The 22174-nt window shown below is 47.0% G+C and overlaps 1 protein-coding gene across 1 annotated transcript in view; it reads right to left on the bottom strand.

Moving 5' to 3' along the window:
• The window catches only part of VPS50 (VPS50 subunit of EARP/GARPII complex), an 821620-nt gene that overhangs the window by 393201 nt on the left and 406245 nt on the right, over positions 1 to 22174 (bottom strand). The gene's annotated exons all lie outside the window — the stretch shown is intronic.

Raw genomic sequence — 22174 nt, 5'->3', positions numbered from 1 at the left:
TGCTTCGCAGCCTACAGTCATGGCTTTGATGAAAAACACATCACAGTCGACATTGAAGATGCGCAGATTGCCATAAGTGTCTCCATCAATAGTCAATTTAAAATCTAAAACCCTTGATGTCGAGGCACTCCATGATTTTTCCTGACTCTCCTTCACCGCCTATTCATTCAGTTCAGCCCCTTCATTCGTCAATATTGGACTCTGCTTTATTAACACCCAGATTTTCATCATCTTGATTCACAACTACTCCTACAATTAGACCAAGAGTCTCTGAAGATGCACAACATGTCCTCTAGGGTGTCTTGAGTTATGGGACTCAGTTAGAGGACCCATTGCCAACTCTGTGGCTCCTTTTGATTTATCTCCTCCACAGTCATGTACAACAACATTTCCAGAATTTCAACTATCAATACAAATCCCCAATGGCCTCAAGAGAGACATCTATATCACCTCCAGGTAGCAGATCTGTTCCTCCTACGGTTCCCGTGCCACCACTAGAGAAAGTACCAACTTCGCCATCTAGAAGCAATCGTACTTCTGAGAAATGTTGTCTGGAAATTGTTTGAGAAAAATTCCTAACACTGGCCATTGTGAAAACAGTCAGTTTAAGATTGCAAAAAAAATAGAAACTCCCACAACAGGATACCAATGGGATCCCCGGCTCCTGAAATTTGAGCCTTAGCCAGACTTTGATTGTCAACTTCGTCAGAAAGGGTCATGTATTGGCACCATAGACCACTGCACCTCCCCAAAGAGAGAGCAAAAGAATACTTATAGCAGGGAGAAAAATGTGCAACTCCGAAGTAACAGCATGAAAAAAAGTGAATGCTACAGTCCTCCTTGAAAGTTATCACAGGGAAATCTAGGAGATAATTAGATCATTCATAGATTACTCTCCAAAACATAGGCAACAATCTTTCAAAGGGATGGTCAACAAACACTCCCTGGTGTCTTGAAAGTTGCAGCTGTTAATAGGTATGGGTTAGCTGCCATAGGCTATTACCACGCAGGTATCACTGCAGATCATTCTGGTCAAAATTAACCACCCTGAATCCTGATCTACAATAAGAAATTATCAATCAATCAATCAATCAGGTCATTTATAGAGCGCACTACTCACCCGTAGGGTCTCAAGGCGCTGGGTTGGGGGGGGGGGGGGGGTGCAGTTACTGCTCGAACAGCCAGGTCTTGAGCTTCTTCCTGAAGGAGAGGTGGTCTTGGGTCAGGCGCAGGTTGGTTGGGAGTGAGTTCCAGGTCTTGGCGGCCAGGTAGGAGAAGGACCTTTCTCCTGTTGTCGCTCTTCGGATGCGGGGGACGGCGGCGAGGGCGTGGCTGGTTGATCTGAGGAGGCGCTTGGGAGTGTAGAAGTTGATCCGGTTGTTGAGGTAGCTCGGGCCTTGGTCGTGTAGGGCTTTGTGCGCGTGGGTGAGGAGACGGAAGGTGATTCTTTTGTTGACCGGGAGCCAATGCAGATCTCTCAGGTGTCCGGAGATGTGGCTGCGTCGGGGGATGTCGAGGATGAGTCTGGCCGAGGCGTTCTGGATCCGCTGGAGTCTTTTCTGGAGCTTGGCGGTGGTTCCGGCGTAGAGGGCGTTGCCGTAGTCCAGTCGGCTGGTGACGAGGGCCTGGGTGACCGTCTTCCTCGTCTCGGTGGGGATCCACCGGAAGATCTTACGTAGCATGCGCAGGATGTTGAAGCAGGACGAGGAGACGGCGTTTACTTGTCTGGTCATGGAGAGGGAGGAGTCAAGGATGAAGCCCAGGTTGCGTGCGTGGTCCGTCGGTTTGGGTGCGGTGCCCAGGGCGGGGGGCCACCAGGAGTCGTCCCAGGCGGAGGGAAACTACCTTTCTCTGATATCATGCTATTTAGTCAGTACACAGAGGAAGAAATGATTAAGATGAACAATGAGGCAGAGACCATAAAGGCTGTTTGTCTGGACAAAAGGAAACATTTTCAAGCAACAATATAAGTCAAACGATGCCTGATATTACCCACGGAGTGTTGAATCCCCTCACTAGCAGGAAAAGACACAATAACAAAAAGTGCAGAGGTGTCCACGCAGCAACAAGATATCGAAACAAGAGAACATCTCCATGACAATCTGATTCTGGTGAAAGACACTTCTCCAGGAACAGATATTTACAACCAACTACCCCCCCTTCTGTTTTTCAGTCTGTTGTGGGAAGCTATATCATGGCACCTGGCTGATAGGAGTTTGAAAACATTGAACAAGTGGGTGCCAACCATAGTAGTTCCATCAGAAAGAACATTACTGAAGGTAAGCCGATTTTTCTTCTGATGGATACTTCTAACTGTAGATTCCTCACCTTGTGAATAAACACCAAATCAGTATCTTGTCAATTGGTGAGCCTATGAAATGGCTCAGATCAAAAAGTCCTGCAGGACTGTACAGGCGAAAAGCCCTTCTTGACGGACCTGGCTATCCAAGCTGTCGTACTTTTTGAACGTGTGAATCGACACCAACGTAGCAGCCCAGCAAATATCAAAGATTGGCACTCCACACCCCAGCGCAATGGTAGCAGACTATGCTCTAGTGGAATAAGCACTTTCTTACAAGTCGACAAATAAGAAAGGGACCCCCTGCAACTAGTAACGAGTTCCTAGGTCAGGGCACAATATTCATAAAAATAGTTATACCTAGGCAACTTAGGGGTCCTGCTAGGTTATCAGGTACATACACACATTGATAATAGAAACACAAATATGTTGTGCAACATATTTGTGTTTCTATTATCAATGTGTGTATGTACCTGATAACCTAGCAGGACCCCTAAGTTGCCTAGGTATAACTATTTTTATGAATAAGCACTTAAGTCACCAGGACGCTGTTTCTTGGGACATATCGTAACAGATTTAGATGGCAAAGCCAATCCATCTTAAGATGGCAGCCGTTCACTTTTTTGTCCAAAAAATGCCTACAAAAGATAGTCTACCTGGTGATCTCTGGTGAGATTGATGTAGGAGCTTAGGGCTATCTTTAGGTCTAGCCGATAGAGCATCTTCAATTCATTGGGCAGGTGTGGTGAAGCTGGCAGAGTGACTACCCTATGTGGAAATGTGTACCAGCTTGTCCGAGAAGAAGGTGGCATAAAGTTGCTGGATAGACAATGCTTATAACTCACTCAAACGAAAGCTGATGTAATCACTATGAGGAATGTCATTTTTGATGTGAGTAGGGTTAGAGAACAGCTGTGCATTGGTTCAAAAGGGTGCACATGAGAAAAAGTGAGAACAAAGTTAATGTCCGACTGAGGCATGACGCTGGTGGAAACATATGGATCAGCTCTTTCAAAAAAGCACAAGACAGGTGATTTAAATGTAGATGGCTGATCGGATAAAAATAAATAGGCCAAAAGGGCCGATAAATAACCTTTAGCTGTTGCCACTGCACAACCTTGCTGGGCTATAGATATACAAAATAACAAAATGTCAGATGACTGTGGCTGTAGGAGTTGGATATGTCAGGAGGAACACACAACCAATTTCTTCTAGGTCCTGCATACATTGTTTTGGTGGAGGGACACCTGGCTGCCAAGATGACACCCACAACTTCAGAAGGAAGATCAAAAGCCTTAAACTGTTGCAGCTCCATCTCCACGCATAGAGGTGTAGTTTGTACAGGCTCGCAGGCAAGACCCTGCCCTTCTGCTGCTGCAATGGGTGGTTCTCCAAAAGGGGCAGCCAGATTAGAGGACATGCTCATGGCCTGATACTCGTCACAACTTTGGGTAGGAGAGACAGAAGGGAAAAAGCGTACAGGAGTCCAGAACTCCAATCCAAGTGAAAGGCACCTCCGAGAGAGAACTGTTTGAGAACTCTGACGTGCAAAAGCTGGGGATACTGCACATTCTCTGTGATGTGGGGAAAAGATAGTGCCAGGAATCTCCCAAAAGCTGGATGCACTTTTGGACCCTCAGATTGGGAGAACACTGGGCTCAAATTGCTTCACTGAGGAGTTATTTTAAAAAATACAGAGCCATGTGCCATCAGATCCAGCCAAGGCTTTTCATAACATGCAAGAATACGGAATGATGCCATGAGAGCAGCCACAATTACCCTTATAAATACAGAGATAAGGATAGATATTGAATATGCTACTTACCAGTATGCATCTGTTCTTGGCATGTAGGGCTGCTAACATTCATATCTTAGCATTAGATCGCCGCCTAGTGTTGGGTCCGGATGATCGCACATTGTTGTCCTGGAAGAGTCTTCGAAGTATCCTGAGATAGGTGGCTCCTCCCCTGGACTACAGTGCGCATGGGCATCGGCTCCATCCCCAGATTGTTTTTCGCCATTGTGGCAGAAGATGGAGTGAAAAGTGTAAAGGATGTCCATGCTAATGACTGAATACAATAGTATATCTGCAGCTGCGACAGGCACCGGGGAGGAGGGTGGGCGATATGAATGTTAGCAGCCCTACATGCCAAGAACAGATGCATACTGGTAAGTAGCATATTCAGTTCGAGGCATGTGGGCTGCTAAATTCATATCTTAGCATAGAATACATAGCAGTCCCTCCATCAGCGGCGGTTGCACGTGCCAGCTGCAGAAACCTGAAAGAGAGTTTTGAGAACAGTCTGTCCTACAGCAGCTTGCTGCTTGGAATGCACATCAACACAGTAGTGTTTTGTAAAGGTATGTGGTGTAACCCACGTGGCTGCTCTGCAAATGTCCTCTAAAGGAATGTTCCCTAGGAAAGCCATGGATGCCCCCAATTTGCGTGTGGAGTGCGCCCTTGGGGGTATCGTTAGAGTGCGTTTGGCCTTTTGATAACATATTTGGATGCACTTAACAATCCACCTGGCTATTCCTGCTTTGGAAATAGGGTTGCCTTTGTGTTGTGGTGCGAAGGCAACAAAAAGTTGTTTTGTCTTTCTAAAGGGTTGTGTCCTGTCTATGTAGTACATCAACGCCCTCCGTACATCTAAGGTATGGAGCATTCTTTCCGCCACCGTTTGTGGGTTTTGAAAGAATGCCGGCAAGTCAATAGTTTGGTTGAGATGAAACTGTGACACCACCTTCGGAAGGAATTTGGGGTTAGTGCGTAGCACTACCCTATTTGGATGAATCTGAATGAAAGGCTCTTGGATTGTGAGCGCTTGTAGCTCACTAACACGCCTCAGTGACGTAATAGCTATTAGGAAAGCTACTTTCCACGTTAGGAACTGGAGTTCACACGAGTGCAGTGGCTCAAAAGGTGGTCCCATCAGTCTGGTGAGGACCACATTGAGGTTCCACACCGGAGCTGGTGGTGTTCTTGGGGGAATGACTCGTTTCAGACCTTCAAGGAAAGCTTTAATGGCAGGCACTCTGAAGACAGAGAGATGCTGCCTGTTCTGAAGATAAGCCGCTATGGCGGATAGATGTATCCGAATGGAAGTGTACGCTAGATTGCACTTGTACAGATGTAGCAGATAACAAATGATGTTAGGGATAGATGCATCTAGCGGGGTGATGTTATTAGCCGTACAGTAAATGACAAAACGCTTCCATTTTGCAGCATAGCATGCTCTGGTAGTTGGCTTCCTTGCCTCCTTGATGATGTTCATGCATTCTGGAGGTAAGTTAAGGTATCCGAACTCTAGGACTTCAGGAGCCAGATCGCCAGGTTGAGCTGTTGCGGATCTGGATGCTGAATTTCTCCATGGTTCTGCGTCAAAAGTCTGGGCGTGAGGCGCAGTCTTTGATGCGGCACTACTGAGAGTTCGAGGAACGTGGTGTACCATGCTTGGCGCGCCCACGTTGGAGCAACTAGGATGAGAGTCATCGCGTGCTGCCTTAGCTTTCTTGCCACCAGCGGTATCAGAGGGGCTGGCGGAAAAGCGTACGCAAATTTGCCTGACCAGTTCATCCATATCGCATTCCCCTGCGACTGTGGGTGAGGGAACCTGGCGGCAAAGTGTTGGCATTTTGCGTTTTCTCTTGTTGCAAACAGGTCTATCTCCGGATGACCCCACTGCTGGAAGTACGGGTGGAGTACAGATGGGTGCAACTCCCACTCGTGCATTTGATGGCTGTGTCTGCTGAGCAGATCCGCCATTAGATTGTCCTTGCCCGGGAGGTGTTCTGCCATGAGGAAGATGTTCCTTTGAATGGCCCACTTCCACATGCCCTGAGCCAGATGAGACAGCTGTGGCGAGTGGGTGCCCCCCTGCTTTTGAATGTAGTACATCGCGGTCATGTTGTCCGTCCGGACCAACACTACCTTGTTGCACAGATGTACAATGAAGGACTTGAGTGCCATGAAGATTGCCATCAGTTCCAGATAGTTGATGTGCATCTTCTGTTGCTGCGTCGTCCATAGTCCCTGCACAGTGTAATTGAGCAGATGAGCTCCCCATCCCTGGAGAGATGCGTCCGTTGTCAGGGTAATCTGTGGCACTGGCTCCTGGAACAGTCGGCCCTTGCAAAGGTTGTGTGGAGTCCACCAATGCAGAGAGTCGTATGCCCGACTGGTAACCAACACTAGGTCTGTTAATTGTCCTTGAGCCTGTGTCCACTGATTTGCTAAGCACTCCTGGAGCGGGCGCATATGTAGCTGTGCGTGAGGGACTATGAAGATGCAGGAGGCCATCATGCCTATCAACTGCATGAACACTCTCGCTGGAAGTGAGTGTTGTGATCTGAACTTCAGGATCAGAGACTGCATGCTGTCTATCCTGACTTGGTTTGGTTGAGCCACGGCTGTCAGGGTATTGATCGTCGCGCCTAGAAACTGCCGGACATGCGCCGGTTGAAGGTGCGACTTTGGGTAGTTCAACGAGAAACCTAGATCGTGAAGGAGGTGAATGGTAGTCGACATGTCCGCGGCACACTGTTGTTCTGACTTGGCTTGAACGAGCCAGTCGTCCAGGTAGGGGTAGACATGGATGCCCTGCCTCCTGAGGTGCGCCGCTACTGTCGCCAGACACTTTGTAAACACCCTTGGGGCTGTGGGGACTCCGAAGGGTAGGACTTTGAACTGATAATGTTTGCCTTGGATAGTGAACCTGAGGTATTTTCTGTGGGACGGGTGTAGTGGTATGTGGAAATAAGCATCCTTGAGGTCTAAGGTTGCTAAGAAGTCCCCCTGGTTTAATAAGGGAAGAATCTGTTGCAGTGTGAGCATATGGAAATGTTCTGACAGTATATACAGGTTTAGGGGACGTAGATCCAGAATGGGTCTGAGAGATCCGTCCTTCTTTGGGATAAGGAAGTACAGGGAATACACCCCTGTGCCTTCCTCCTCCACTGGCACGAGCTCGATTGCGCCTTTTTGCAGCATCACCACTACCTCCTGCTGCAATAAGTGCAAGTGCTCTGCGGACATAGGCCTTTGCCTTGGCGGGATGTTGGGTGGAGTGGATTTCAACTCTAGGCAATAACCATACTGGACTAGTTGACGCACCCACCTGTCTGTGGTGATGTTTCTCCAGACGGGCAGGAACTGCTGCAGTCTCCCCCCGACAGGTGTTAAGTGGTCGGGGGGCAGTGACAGAGAGTCACTGTTTGCTTGGGGTAGAGGAGCGGGAGGTGTTGTTTCCTCTGCCGCGACCTCTGTTGCTGTTATTTCTGTAACCTCCCTTGTTCTGTTTTGTGAACGAGGATTGTGCTCCACCTTTTGAGAATTGAGATTGTTGACCCATTTGTCCTCTGGTGACTCCACGTGCACCTGAGCGACGAAAATTGTTGCCACGAAACTGTTGTGACTGTAGGGCCCCCATGGACTTAGCAGTTTCTGTGTCCTTTTTTATCTTTTCGAGGGTGGTGTCAACATCTGGACCAAACAGTCGATCAGGATTGACTGGCTGATTAAGGATGGTTGTCTGAATATCAGGTTTAAACCCAGATATGCGGAGCCAAGCCTGTCGTCTCAGCATGACGCTAGTGTTGATCGCCCTAGCTGCTGTGTCTGCGGCGTCAAGTGCACACTTGATGGCTGCGTTGGAGATCAACTTTCCTTCCTCTATAAGCAGTTTTGTGCCCTCTTGAAACTTTGGAGGCAGGTGTTGTACAATCTGTTCTAGGGTGTCATAATGCGCCCTATCGTAACGTGCTAAGAGTGTTTGTGTATTAGAAATACGCCAAAAGTTGGCAGCTTGTGCAGCTACTCTTTTGCCCCCTGCCTCTAGCACTTTGGACTCCTTATCCGGGGGAGGAGCTTCACCCGTTGTTTGGGAGTTGGCCCGTTTGCGGGCATTGGCGACCACCAGGGAGTCTAGCGGCAACTGTCCCCGAATGTATGCAGGGTCTGCAGGTGCTGGTCTGTACTTTTTTTCAATACGTGGATTGACCACTCTCGCCCTAGTGGGTTCCTTAAAGATGTCCGCAGCATGTTTGAGGACTCCCTTGAGCATAGGCAGTGTCTTTACAGTCCTCTCAGAGACTGAAAACGTGTCAAAGAGAAAGTCTTCTTCAACCGGGTCAGCATGCATGTCCACATCATGATTAGCAGCTGCCCTCCCAATTAGTGCATGAAAACCTGCAGAATCCTCTGTTGGGGATGCACGTGCACTGAAAGGCTGTGGGTCTTGCCCCACACCTTGGGTGCCTTGGTCACCAATGTCATCATATGCATCTGTGTGTGCATCTGGGTCATTTACTGGGAAGGTGTATTGGTCCTCCTCATTGTAACCCTCACCATCAGAATGGTCTGGTGAGGGAGTAGGGCTTCTTCTTGGAGGAGGCTGGATAGGCTCTATGAGGTTAGAAGCGTCCAGAGGAACTTTTTTCTTCTTTAGTGGGATAACATAGGAGTCTAGAGGCTCTGATGTGATCCTTCTTTTGTATATTGTCAATTTGCCTGTGTTGGCGTCGATGAAGTGCTCAGAATCGTCCTCGGATCCGAGTTCTCGACTTGAAGGTACCCCTGCCGTAGAAGAATCCGCCTTCTTTGGCGTCGATTTTGTAGAAAAAGCCTTCGGAGCCTCTTTCGGCGGCAGAAGGAAGAGAAGCTTGCTTTTAGGCTTGGCCGGAGCATCCTTCGGCGTCTGAGGCGACGGTAACGGAGCCGACGTAGCAGCGGCCTTTTCCCTGATTCTCTGCAGCGAAGCGGCGATGGGAGACGCTTCATCCACAGTGGCTTTTGCCGCTGACGAGGACGTCTTGACCTTCCCCTCGGATCCGACGTGATGGTGGCCCTTCTGAGGTTTGGGCGCCGATGCCGTTGACGCCGACCCAGAGTCCTTGGACCGATGCGCAGACGTGCCAGCAGTTGATCCGTGCGCTTGAGTCGGTTCCGTATCCACTACGCCGCTGGCCTTGGCGTGCTTGGACGGTGTCGCAGCGGTTGATTCGTGCCGACCACCCTTTTTAGAGGATCCCTCCTCCTGCGCCGATTTCGTTCCAGCGGAATCGATCGACTTCTTCGGCTTCTGCGGACCGGAGCCCGACGGAGCCGATGCGGCAGCGGGTGCAGTATGTTTTTGTGGGCCGGCCGCCATTTTAGGGACGCTCGAGTCCATAAGTTTCGGTTTCGTTTTCGGGTCGGCCATTTTAGGTGTCGTCGACACCGCAGGTTTCGGTTTCGGTTTCGATCCGGCTTGCCCAGCAAGTACGTCCGTGGCCGGGCCTGATGGCGGGGCCGTGGCTTGCGGCACTGGGTCTTGGGTAAGGCCACTTGGCGATCCCGTGACCCGATCTTGATCTTCGAAACCTTCGGGGCATAGCTCGTCTCCAGAGCTATCTGCCGCGGCCCCATAAATCTCTTCGACGTCCCCTACCTCGTCGACGTATTGAAGGTCTTGACCCGCGACTCCGTCGTCGTCCTCCGGATCCGCCTCGACCTCCGTTTCGGGTGGGGAGATTTGGAGAAGATGACCCTGTTCATCTTCTTCCTGGTCGCCGAAGATGTTTTCTGGATCGGGGGCCGCTTGTCTGGCCTCCAGGCGCACCGCGCGCCGAAGCTTGAGAGTCTTTTTCGACCTGAATTGAGCGCAAGCCTTACACTTGCCGTCGTCATGGTCCGGTGAAAGGCATTTGTTACAGACCGGGTGGAGGTCTATATGTGGGTACTTGGACCCACAGAGCGAACAGTACTTAAACGGACTCCGCTCCATGCTGTAAAGTTGTAGTCGTGTCGCGATGAGAAGGCCTCGATGTTCGAAGAGTGTAGACTCCGTGGAATCCGACTTCAAGAGTTGGAAGAACCCGAGACCGTGCGCGAACAATACCGACGCTAGAAAATACAAGGCCTTTTGGCCTGAAAAAGTTAGTTTTTCTCGGTTCCGACAAAGAGAAGTCGGGACCACATCCGAACCCAATGGCGGAAAAAAACAATCTGGGGATGGAGCCGATGCCCATGCGCACTGTAGTCCAGGGGAGGAGCCACCTATCTCAGGATACTTCGAAGACTCTTCCAGGACAACAATGTGCGATCATCCGGACCCAACACTAGGCGGCGATCTAATGCTAAGATATGAATTTAGCAGCCCACATGCCTCGAACATTATGTACCACCCAATCTCATAGATGAATGTGGACCAAAACATACTTACCAAGCAGGTAGGAAAACCACTTCTAGGGGTAATGGATGATCTTGTAACCCAGACAAGTCTGAATTTATGCACAAGAGGACCACTAGATTGAATTTCATACAGTTACAAACTTGCCTTGATGCCTGATCAAGCAGTATATTAGCAACCAGTTGAAATAGCAAACTAGTAGAACATTGAAAAGTCTGGATGGAACATACATGAAAACTGTTCCTCACCCCTGAAACTAGGCAGCCCTGGAGGTTGGTGTTGGGGACTTGTGGTAAATAAATAAATAATACCTCTTTTTTTTGACTAGACATATATCATAACAGATAGCTCAATAAATAAGAGTCAAGATTCGAGGTAGTAGGAGTTTTGCAGGTTTAATACAGCATAAGGACAGGAACAGGACAACCTGCATAGGAATAGGATGACAGGGCCCAGCAGCTGCTGGGGCTGGATCTGGGATGAGCGCGCTGACTTTTAATAACAATACATGAGCATATATACATAACGCAAACACATAGCATTACATTGCAGTAGACGTAGCAGTGGGTGGAGCAGAAGGTGTGACGCGTAGCAGTCGCGAAAGATAAGGGCGAAAGTAGGTGTAACTGGGCGTATACATAGACATGTGGTGCAAACGTAACAGAATATGTCATGAATGGGGCGGAAACCATGGAGGGGGCTACCTAAGGAGCCGGGACCTCTAACCTGATGGTGCGCGCAAACTAGCAATGACGTGTTACTAGGAGAAGCTGGGGGCTATGAACTCTGTGCTAGGAGCAGAGACTGAAGTCTGGAGAGTCAGGGCGACATGTACCTAAACAGTATCTAGTATCTGATGTTTAGAGAACATATTGATATAAACTAGAAGTCAGGAGAGGAAAGGCTAACTTGATTCTAAGACTGGACCATGCATTATTCTACATGTAGTACGTGATGAAGAATATTAAATGACCATTAAATGCAGTATTTCTCTAACGTGGAGACGTGAAGGCTAGACAATGACGGAAACTATTGATGCAGTTCAGTAGCTTAGGAATGCAGAGAAGGAGGACTGAACTGATAACTGGAACTATAACATACTTTTGGCAGACTCAGAGGCAGAGCCAGGCTGGGCCGGGCACTGCGAGGCAGGAAGTAAGTGAAGGGTCGAGGATACAGGTGGGGGCTGTATCGCTCCTCAGCGAGGCTTCAGGAGACAGGAGCTGAATCTGGTGTCCAGGCCCTTTTGAGGCCTAGAAACGGGGACTTTATAATAGAATAATGTGCACACTGAGAAACGTGGCAACGTAGCTTTACATAGGCCTGATATTCGTAGTATTCACGAGGACTGGAAACTGGCATATTAGAGGTGGACACAACTGTAATTGCGTCATTAATCGAACATGGGGAATGCATATGCATATTTAATCATGCACACATAACATATGATGGATGACACGTAGGGACACAGAACATGGCAAAATTTACTTTTCCACATTCCCTCCTTGTCACTACGTTTTCATCAGGAAACATCAATTTTCATGATACCATCTATCATTTCATACAGTATCATTTGCTCGTCTCGAATTATCCTGGAACGGGATTTAGAACGGGGCTTGGGACTAGGAATACAAGAGGTAGCACAAATGCCGCAAATCGCAGGGCCACATTGTATACAGAGGCAGCAGCTGAATATGATCGCTACTGCAATACCTAGAAAGGACAATATTTTCCATCCCCATGCGGAAATTATATTCCAGAACCAACCGGACCATGTCCAGGTGCCTGGATCTTGGTGTAACAGATGGGCAATTTTATGGAGTCTGGTTATAGCTGAATAAACAGACGGCGCGTTATTTGGAATGAAAATGCAGCAACTAGATCCGATGACTCTACAGGCCCCGCCCCTATCGGCCAGTATGACGTCAAGGACGAGACGATTCTGTAAAACGACAAATCTCATAGCAGATTGCTCTTCAGTTAAGTTACCTAGAGCAGAGGCAGTCTCATTTACTACAGCTTCAAGGGTTCTGGTTAACCTACGGATCAGTTTACTATTCTGGATAGGTCCTATAAAGAAAAAGAAACCTCTATTGAAATCTGTATACTGTTCTAGAGCAGTTTCAGTATAATCGACAATTGGGGACTCCCTTCTATGTCTAATGTGTACTAGATGTGTGTTTCTATGATAATCAGGTGGGGCTAGGAAAACTGGTGGCAGTAGGAAGGCAATGTAACAGGTTCCCTCCCAATCGAGGGGCAGACGAACATATGCAGTTTGACCACAAATAAAATAAGAATGACGTGAAGCTTTGAAAATAGATTTCCCACTGTCACTATACTTGACAATAGTAGTACAATCACTATGTCCTACGTGTATGGAACCCTTATTTCGGACACATAATTCGCCTTTGACTGGTAGTACTGAAATAACAGGTAAGTCTGGAGTGGTATCAGATTGAACATTCAGGACCATAAAATTCGACGAATAATTACCTAAATTATACACTTCATTTTCTAGATCTAAACCTGTTCTGTGGGGAAGACCTTGCTTGTCTGGAAAGCATGTACTGTTAAGAAAAGACATATCTGTTGAGGATGACGTTAACGTGGACCATGCTCCACACGAACCATTATGTGAGAATGGATAAGGAAAAAGTGGCAGAACTCCCTTCTGTGTCTGGAAAGGGGGGAGTCGACCACACACCCAACAATTAGTGGCATTGCTGGTCTGGTGTGAGTAATGTAACATGCGGATGAATGAGTTATTTCGCATAGCGAGGCGGTAAGAGAGTTCATGAGGAGGCAGATCACTGAACGTGTGCTCTACTGTAGCATTAGCAGACTTATTTACATGAAGAACTGGGAAATACAAGAAAAATGCATAACTGGTGCAGGAAATCATAATGCTGAGAAATAATATGAAACATAGAAAAACGATACATCGGATTGAGTTTTGACTAACTCTCTCACTATGGGGGTCTATTTTATACATGTCAGAAACAGTCTAACCGTTTCACCTAGGGGAGGACTTAGACAATCAAACTGACTGACTTATTTTACTAGACCGGAGTTTTAGTTTATACTCCTGTTGTGGAGTTTTCTCTAACAGGGGAGGGGTTGTAGCAATGTCTTTTGCGGGACAGTCCTTGAGAACAATATTTTGGCAATCCTTCAAATCCTGGGAAATGTTCTTTAAGACGGGTTTCAGTCCATTAAAAAGTTTAATATGAGAAAGGTGCACCCAGCCTTTGCGTCCTTCCAACTTCACGGCTGTACGGGTGGTGAGGAGGACCTGTCGGGGCTCTTTCCAACGAGGCTCCAGCGGACTTGATCTGTCAAAATTGCGGACCATCACCATGGATCCTGGAACGATTTCATGCGGTGCCACCTCGGTATTGTCTGGAAATGCGGCAGCAACCTGTGAACGACATGAGTTGAGGGCAGACATCAAGGAAGCTAGGTAATCTGTCAGCATATTACTTGAAACATCGGTAATACTTCGGGGTCTAGGAGTACCCCACATGTTAGGGGGGCGGCCGAATACGACCTCATACGGGGACAGACCTGATCTGGAATGTGCGACCATGCGCATATAAAATAAAGCGACTGGCAGAGCTACTAGCCAGTCCACACCTTTTTCTTTACACACTTTTGCAATACGGATTTTCAGAGTCTGGTTATGTCTCTCTACGAGACCGGCTGCTTCAGGATGGCGTACACAATGGAACTTCCACTGGTACCCTAACAAAAGGGAAACATGCTTCATGAGTTCAGATGAGAATGGCTGGCCGTTATCAGAATATACGACTCTAGGGAGTCCATAACGAGGGAAGAACTCACGAACCAACTGCTTGGCAGTGGTCGCGGCTGTGTAATCTGGAACTGGATATGCCTCCGTCCACCTGGACAAAGCGCATACAACTACAAGAACATACTTGAAACCTCGACATCGCTCCATCTGAATATAATCCATCTGGAGGACTTCAAAAGGGTGGTCAGGGGGCTGGAATCCACCTTGTTCCACCGGGACACTTTTACCTGGATTAAACTGACAACATATCATACAGGTACGGACTTTCTGCTTGGCTGCAGCTCGTAAATGCTTGTTGAACCAAATGTTCTGGATACTGTCTAACATAGCTTTTTCTCCTAAATGTGCTGGACTATGTGCGGTATTAATAATGACTTGAACCATAGAGTCGGGGAGAAACCATGTGGCTCTACCCTTTGTTAACCATCCTTGATCTGTCTGGACCCCTCCTTGTTCGGACCATTTCTTGATTTCTTCGGGAGTAGCATGTAACTGGATATCTATGACATCTTGTGTAGGGTCCTTAACTGTCATGCATGTAGTCGGATCTGGAGTATGTGTCTGTGTCGGATTAACTTGAATGTCTGGAGTCTGTGCTGTAAGCTTGGCTGTGCGATCTGCTAGATCATTACCTTGGGAAATAATGTCAGTAACTTTCGTATGTGCTTTGCACTTCATGATAGCGATGGATGTCGGTAAATGTATTGCATCTAACAGAGCTTGAATAAGGAGACCATGCTGAATCTTGGTTCCATGAGAAGTCATGAAACCTCTCTCCTGCCAGAGCACTCCGAAGTCGTGTACAACTCCAAATGCGTAACGTGAATCTGTGTAAACATTAACTTTCAAGTTCTTGGCGTGTATGCAGGCTTGTGTCAGAGCAACTAGCTCTGCTGCTTGAGCGGACAGGGTATCAATACGGTGTGTTTCAATAACTTCGGTGTCAGTAGTCACTGCATACGCGGCGACTAGTTCTCCTGTACTAGTTCTCAGGCATGAACCATCCACATAAAGTGTCAGGTCGGGGTCTGGTAACGGAATATCTGTCAGATCTTGTCTTGGCTTTGTCGTAATGTTAACTACTTCCACACAGTCATGTGTGGCTGGATTTGAAGTAACTGATGGTAACAATGTAGCAGGATTTAAAATGTTGCAGCGTCTGATTTCTATGTGTGGCTGGAACAGTGTCAATTCATAACCTGTTAAACGTGCAATTGTCAAGTGCTGAGTTTGTGTTCGGTTTAAAAGAACTTCCACAGAATGTGGAACTTGTACTGTCAAGGTATGTCCTAAGACTATGGAATCACTTTGTCTGATAGCTAGTGCTGTGGCTGCAACTGACTTGAGGCACGCAGGCAGAGCCTGGGCTACAGGATCTAATGTGCTCGAAAAATAAGCACAGGGCTTGTATTGTCCTGCTTGATCTTGTGTGAGAACAGATAATGCTGTACCTTCACGTTCAGTGACGAAAAGTGTAAAAGGCTTACTGTAGTTCGGTGTCGCTAGAACTGGAGCTTGGCATAGGGCTTTCTTTAACTCATTGAAACTAAGTGTATGTTCAGATGTCCAAGGGAGGACAGTCGATACGGCTGCCTCCTGTGTCGTTAACTGTATCAGTGGTTTGGCTAGAAATGCATACTGAGGAATCCATTGTCTGCAGTAAGAAGTGAGGCCGATAAAAGCACGTACCTCCTTCTGGGTCTTGGGCTGAGGAAGACTCGCTATTAACTGGATACGGTCTGGTGTCAACTGCCTACCCCTCTTGGACAGTAAGTGTCCTAAGTAGACCACTTGCTGGACACAGAATTGAAGCTTAGAAGGGGACACCTTGTGCCCCATCTCGGCTAAGAAATACAAGACTGTAAGGGATGCTTGCTCGCAAGCACGTTCAGAACGGGCTGTGATCAGTAGATCATCGACATACTGGAGCAGGGCAGTGTCAGTTGGCATGTGAATGTTGTCTAGTTGTCTCTTGAGTGCTTGACTGTAAATACTAGGACTTTCTGTGAAACCTTGAGGAGCTCGTGTAAACATATAGCTCCTTCCATTTAAACAAAATCCGAAAAGAAACTGGCTGTCTGGATGAATAGGAACACTGAAAAATGCGTTCTTGAGGTCTATGACAGTGAAGAACGTGGCTTCGGAATCAATGGCCGTTAATAGGGAAGAGATGTCTGGGACAACTGGGTACTGAGGAATAATACATTTATTAAGCTCTCGTAGGTCAATCACTAATCGATATACTGGGGGTGCATTTGGATCAGTACGTTTCATGACAGGAATGATCGGAGAATTACATACATTGGAGTCAGTTTCTACAACCACTCCTTGAGCAATAAGCTCGTCAATAATTTTGGATAAGGCTGCTACAGCCTCAGGTGGCAATCTGTACTGTCTGATTCGTGGTAACACTACACCTGGTTTGAGAGTCACACGATAGGGTGTGATTTGCATGTAACCTACATCAGTTGGACCTTGCGCCCATAAGTGCTGCGGGACATTAGACAGTCTTGAATCAAAATCTCGTAATACATAGTGACCCTTAAAGTCACGTAGGAACAATCGTATTCCCTCTGGGGAACAGCATATAACTGCACCTAACTCTTTCAGTGTTTTAATGCCTAATAGGTTTTCTGGACATGACTTAGTAAGTAACAGATCAGTAGTGCGGGACAATGGACCTACTTCTAGAGTAACTGGCTTTGAAATCTCATTTACGATAGGTTTTCCTGAAAATCCAAGGGAAACATTTCTTGAGCCTGAGAGCGGAGCCCCTGGAACTTCGGCGTGACTAATTGTGGTCCTACTTGCCCCTGTATCGATCAAAAACTTTCTGTCTTTCCCTAATACTTGACTATGAACATAGGGACCCTCTTGATCTACAGGTATCTCGATGAGAGGCAAGCCTACCTCCCTCTCTAGGCTGTTTCATGAGTACTGCTGGTACTCTGGATACTCGGACTGGGCATACTGGTACATCTGCGATGTAACGTGCTGTGTTGCAGCAATAGGCTGTGGTGCGGTAACGGTCTGTGGTGCATTCTGTGGCTGAGGAATCTGTGAAACTTGTTCCTGTCTAGGCGGACGTGGTCTTTCTTTAGTCTTACCGGTAGCTATGTTGTGTTTCAGAACTGCACACTCATTTATAAAATGACCTGGCTGTTTACAATAATTGCAGTTCCCTTTAACGGGAGCTGCAGGATGACTGGCTTGATTCGGACCCCTCTTCTGACTGTCTTGAGGAACAGATTGTGCAACTAGTACTTTCATTTTCGTATCTTTCATACGTTTTCTTTCGTGTTCTTGCTCTTCTCTGATTCTATTCTGGTGGTATTGGAGCATCTGCAACATCTGGGACGGGGTATTAGCTTGCCAGGTACTTTCGACTTTCAGAACTCGATTTTTAATTTGTGGGCTTGAATTCTCGACTAATTTAGTAACAAAAAGGTGAGGGTATGACTCACTACTTGTCTTGAGGCCACTGTTAATGCTAAAACATTTTTCAAATCTAGAATAAAAATCACTAATATCCTCATCTTGTTTCTGTTTACAGGCTGAGATTGCATCCCAGTCTTCTTTTCTAGTTGTCAATAATCTGGGTAAAACTTGTATTAATAATTCCGGTAATTCTTTACATTTATCTCCAAGACCGGTACCTGGTACTCGTGCCTTATCTTCAGCTTCTAGAACTGCCCAATCTATCTTTTTCTCCCCCACCTCCCATTCTTTTTCCTTTAGCTTTTCATACACCCCTGCGGGCAACAGGACCTTTAACATTTTAATTATATCTGGGTAAGTGTATTCTCCCATACGGAGCATGTCTTTTAATTCTCTATGGAACCCTGCTGGATCTTTGTCATGACAGGGAATTAATTTCTTCATCTCGAGGAGTTCCATCTTTGTAATCGGAGTGTAAACAAACACTCGTTCTAGTTCGCCACCCGTTCCTCTAACTGGGTGGACTTCTCGTAACGGATTCTGTCTGTCTATGTAAAATGGTTTACTTTCTGGAGGTGAGACATGAACAAAATGCGGGTTCAAAAACGTTCTATATTTGTGACGCTGTTCTAGAATGACACTAATTAAATCGGTACCTAGACCTTTCCATCTATACTGGAGTAACTCGTTCAGGATATCATGTAACGGGCCTGGATCAGAGTGCTGACCCTCATACAAAGTAATGAGGTGCTGAATCATATACATACCCGCCAGTCGTTGTTCGGCTGGGGGCATTTTCAGAAACATTTGTGCCACTATTTCGTCTGGAAAAGTGGTAGAATCAGTAATCCATCGGACTGCTGATCGGGCTAGTTCTTGTTCATGCATGGTACTTAACTCACTGTAACCGATTCGTAATTTCAGAATGTGATCGGTAGCTTGGAATACTTGTTCTAGGGAACCTTGTTCTGGTGCTGGAGAATGAAAAATAGACTTGTGTTCTAGGCGTAAATGGCGATCTGGAAATCTAGATTTTCCTACATACGCTATTCTGGCGGGATTCTCGTCCTCTACCTCTTCAGTATCAGAGTTACTTTCTTTCTCGCTTACTTGTGCTGTTTTACGTTGTTCGTGTATCTTCATTATTTCTCTACGGATTTTCTTGTACATACTTTCCATAGCACCGACGGTCTTGTGCTTACCCTCGGCTATATTATCACTCCACCTTGTCAGGGTTTTCATTTCGGCCGGATCTTTAGACGGGTAATCTTGTTCTCTTATTAGACAATTGATCAGAAACTTTAATATCATGAGCTGGATCTCGGCTTTCCTTTGAGACATGGCCTCGCTAATACTTTCTGGATCATCCCCTGTACGGATGAAACGATATATTCTGTCTAGATCTTCTTTCATATTCGGTAAGGTGACTAGGTACTCGGCCACCTTTCTTACGCGGAATGAATATAAAACCATATTATCCTCGCCTGGGACTGGATCATAGCCGCATTCGGCAAGGGACTTTCTTATTTCTGCTACAGTCTGATGTCTGGGCGTACGCTGTGACGCTTGTGCATGTAATTCGGCTGTCGTTAAACGCTTGTGTGGCGGCGGGGTTTGAGGAGTACCTCCCCCTGCGGCCCCTAAACTAGAGTCGTCTACTGAGGCTCTTCGTCCTGGCAGAGTGGGAAATGGAAATGCAGGCTGGACTTGTATGGCGGGCTGGACCGGGGGTACCGTAACAGGTACTCCGGTGTCTGAAGGAGCGGGAAGTGCCTGATTTACCGGGACTGGCGGAGCGCGAACAGGATTTGCATATTCTGGGACTGTGTCGTCCAAATAGGACGAAATAAAAATATCAGCTGCGGTCTGTTTGTGACGTAGCTTGGTCGGAACTAATGGTGGCGGGAAATTACTGGATGCCTCTGGGGTCGCTTTTGGCAAGCCCTCGGCAAAGAGAGGATACATACCCCTAATAAGGGCATGCCTCTGTCTGTCTGACTGTTCGGCTTTGACTTGTTCACCTATCTCGATTAGTTCTTTTTCCTGTGCTCGTTCTAAGGATTCTCTACTTAATTCTGACTTTCTGATTTCCTTTTCAGTTCTTTTATGAGCTTCTTTGCGCCATAACTCGATGGCATCTTTCTGTGACTGTCTGGCTTTCTTTTTCCATAATGCTTCTTCTACTCGCATGATGCATTCGGCATCCCATGTACCCGATACGGGCCATCTATACTTTTCTTCTAACTGTTTGGTATACTCTACCCATAAATCTAGATACAATATGGCGCTTATGCCATGCTTCTGATACATAAAGTGACCTGGACTGTCCCTCGGCGGAACAGGAACTGCTTCTTCTAACAAACCTTGTCTAGTTTTTAGCTGACGTAATCTCGAAAAGAGAGACATTGTAAACTTGAATCGGAACACAATACAATACACGAGGAACAATAACAACTGGGAAAACAATTCAGACATACCACGACATTGGAAATACATTGAACAACATCATAACATAACAGTTCGGACAAAATATTACCTGGAATACTGAAAACAGAAACACAAGAATTTCTCGAGAACGGAACAGACTAGAGTTACTGGATGCACTGCTGAAACAGTACGGAACATACCGGTCCCATAAAGGGACGCATCAAGACCCGTATCCACCTAGGTGAACACTTCGTTTGTGAGTCTGTGTACCACCAACCCACGGACCAGAGTCAATTTAGATTGACCCTGTCTAGATACTACCCCAGTAATGGTACTCACCGGGCAGCAAGAACGGAAAGCCTCGGACTGGACTGGACTGCTACGACGACGGACGACGAACTTCGGACTTCAGTTACGGGTGGACCTCCGGATACCTCGGACCTTGGACTCTCGGCTTGGGCTCTGGTCGGGACTCGCCGCGTTCCTCCACCGTCTCGTTTGGATGCTGGACCGCCTCCTCCGTCTCCTCCGTGGGCCTGAGGGATACTTGAAGCAGAAATATCTGCATGTGCACGGTATGGTTCCGTCACGGCTGCAGAGGGTCAGGGGGTCGGCGTGGCTTCACCGACGCGTGGGGAAAGGGCAAGTCCCTATTCGGGCGCCATTATGTGGTAAATAAATAAATAATACCTCTTTTTTTTGACTAGACATATATCATAACAGATAGCTCAATAAATAAGAGTCAAGATTCGAGGTAGTAGGAGTTTTGCAGGTTTAATACAGCATAAGGACAGGAACAGGACAACCTGCATAGGAATAGGATGACAGGGCCCAGCAGCTGCTGGGGCTGGATCTGGGATGAGCGCGCTGACTTTTAATAACAATACATGAGCATATATACATAACGCAAACACATAGCATTACATTGCAGTAGACGTAGCAGTGGGTGGAGCAGAAGGTGTGACGCGTAGCAGTCGCGAAAGATAAGGGCGAAAGTAGGTGTAACTGGGCGTATACATAGACATGTGGTGCAAACGTAACAGAATAGGTCATGAATGGGGCGGAAACCATGGAGGGGGCTACCTAAGGAGCCGGGACCTCTAACCTGATGGTGCGCGCAAACTAGCAATGACGTGTTACTAGGAGAAGCTGGGGGCTATGAACTCTGTGCTAGGAGCAGAGACTGAAGTCTGGAGAGTCAGGGCGACATGTACCTAAACAGTATCTAGTATCTGATGTTTAGAGAACATATTGATATAAACTAGAAGTCAGGAGAGGAAAGGCTAACTTGATTCTAAGACTGGACCATGCATTATTCTACATGTAGTACGTGATGAAGAATATTAAATGACCATTAAATGCAGTATTTCTCTAACGTGGAGACGTGAAGGCTAGACAATGACGGAAACTATTGATGCAGTTCAGTAGCTTAGGAATGCAGAGAAGGAGGACTGAACTGATAACTGGAACTATAACATACTTTTGGCAGACTCAGAGGCAGAGCCAGGCTGGGCCGGGCACTGCGAGGCAGGAAGTAAGTGAAGGGTCGAGGATACAGGTGGGGGCTGTATCGCTCCTCAGCGAGGCTTCAGGAGACAGGAGCTGAATCTGGTGTCCAGGCCCTTTTGAGGCCTAGAAACGGGGACTTTATAATAGAATAATGTGCACACTGAGAAACGTGGCAACGTAGCTTTACATAGGCCTGATATTCGTAGTATTCACGAGGACTGGAAACTGGCATATTAGAGGTGGACACAACTGTAATTGCGTCATTAATCGAACATGGGGAATGCATATGCATATTTAATCATGCACACATAACATATGATGGATGACACGTAGGGACACAGAACATGGCAAAATTTACTTTTCCACAGACTCCCAACTGAGAGAAAATCTTGAAACAGTTTGGCCGACACTAAATAAACGGAGAAGATTCCCATTTCCAACACACTTGTTGCATTGCTGATCAATGTTTCAAAGTGTATGGTGTCCTTCTGGTGATACTTAATTACCAGCAACCACATG

Source organism: Lissotriton helveticus, chromosome 10 (assembly GCF_964261635.1).
Source record: "Lissotriton helveticus chromosome 10, aLisHel1.1, whole genome shotgun sequence".
NCBI classification, from domain to species: domain Eukaryota; kingdom Metazoa; phylum Chordata; class Amphibia; order Caudata; family Salamandridae; genus Lissotriton; species Lissotriton helveticus.
This window is presented reverse-complemented; position numbering and strand designations above follow the sequence as displayed.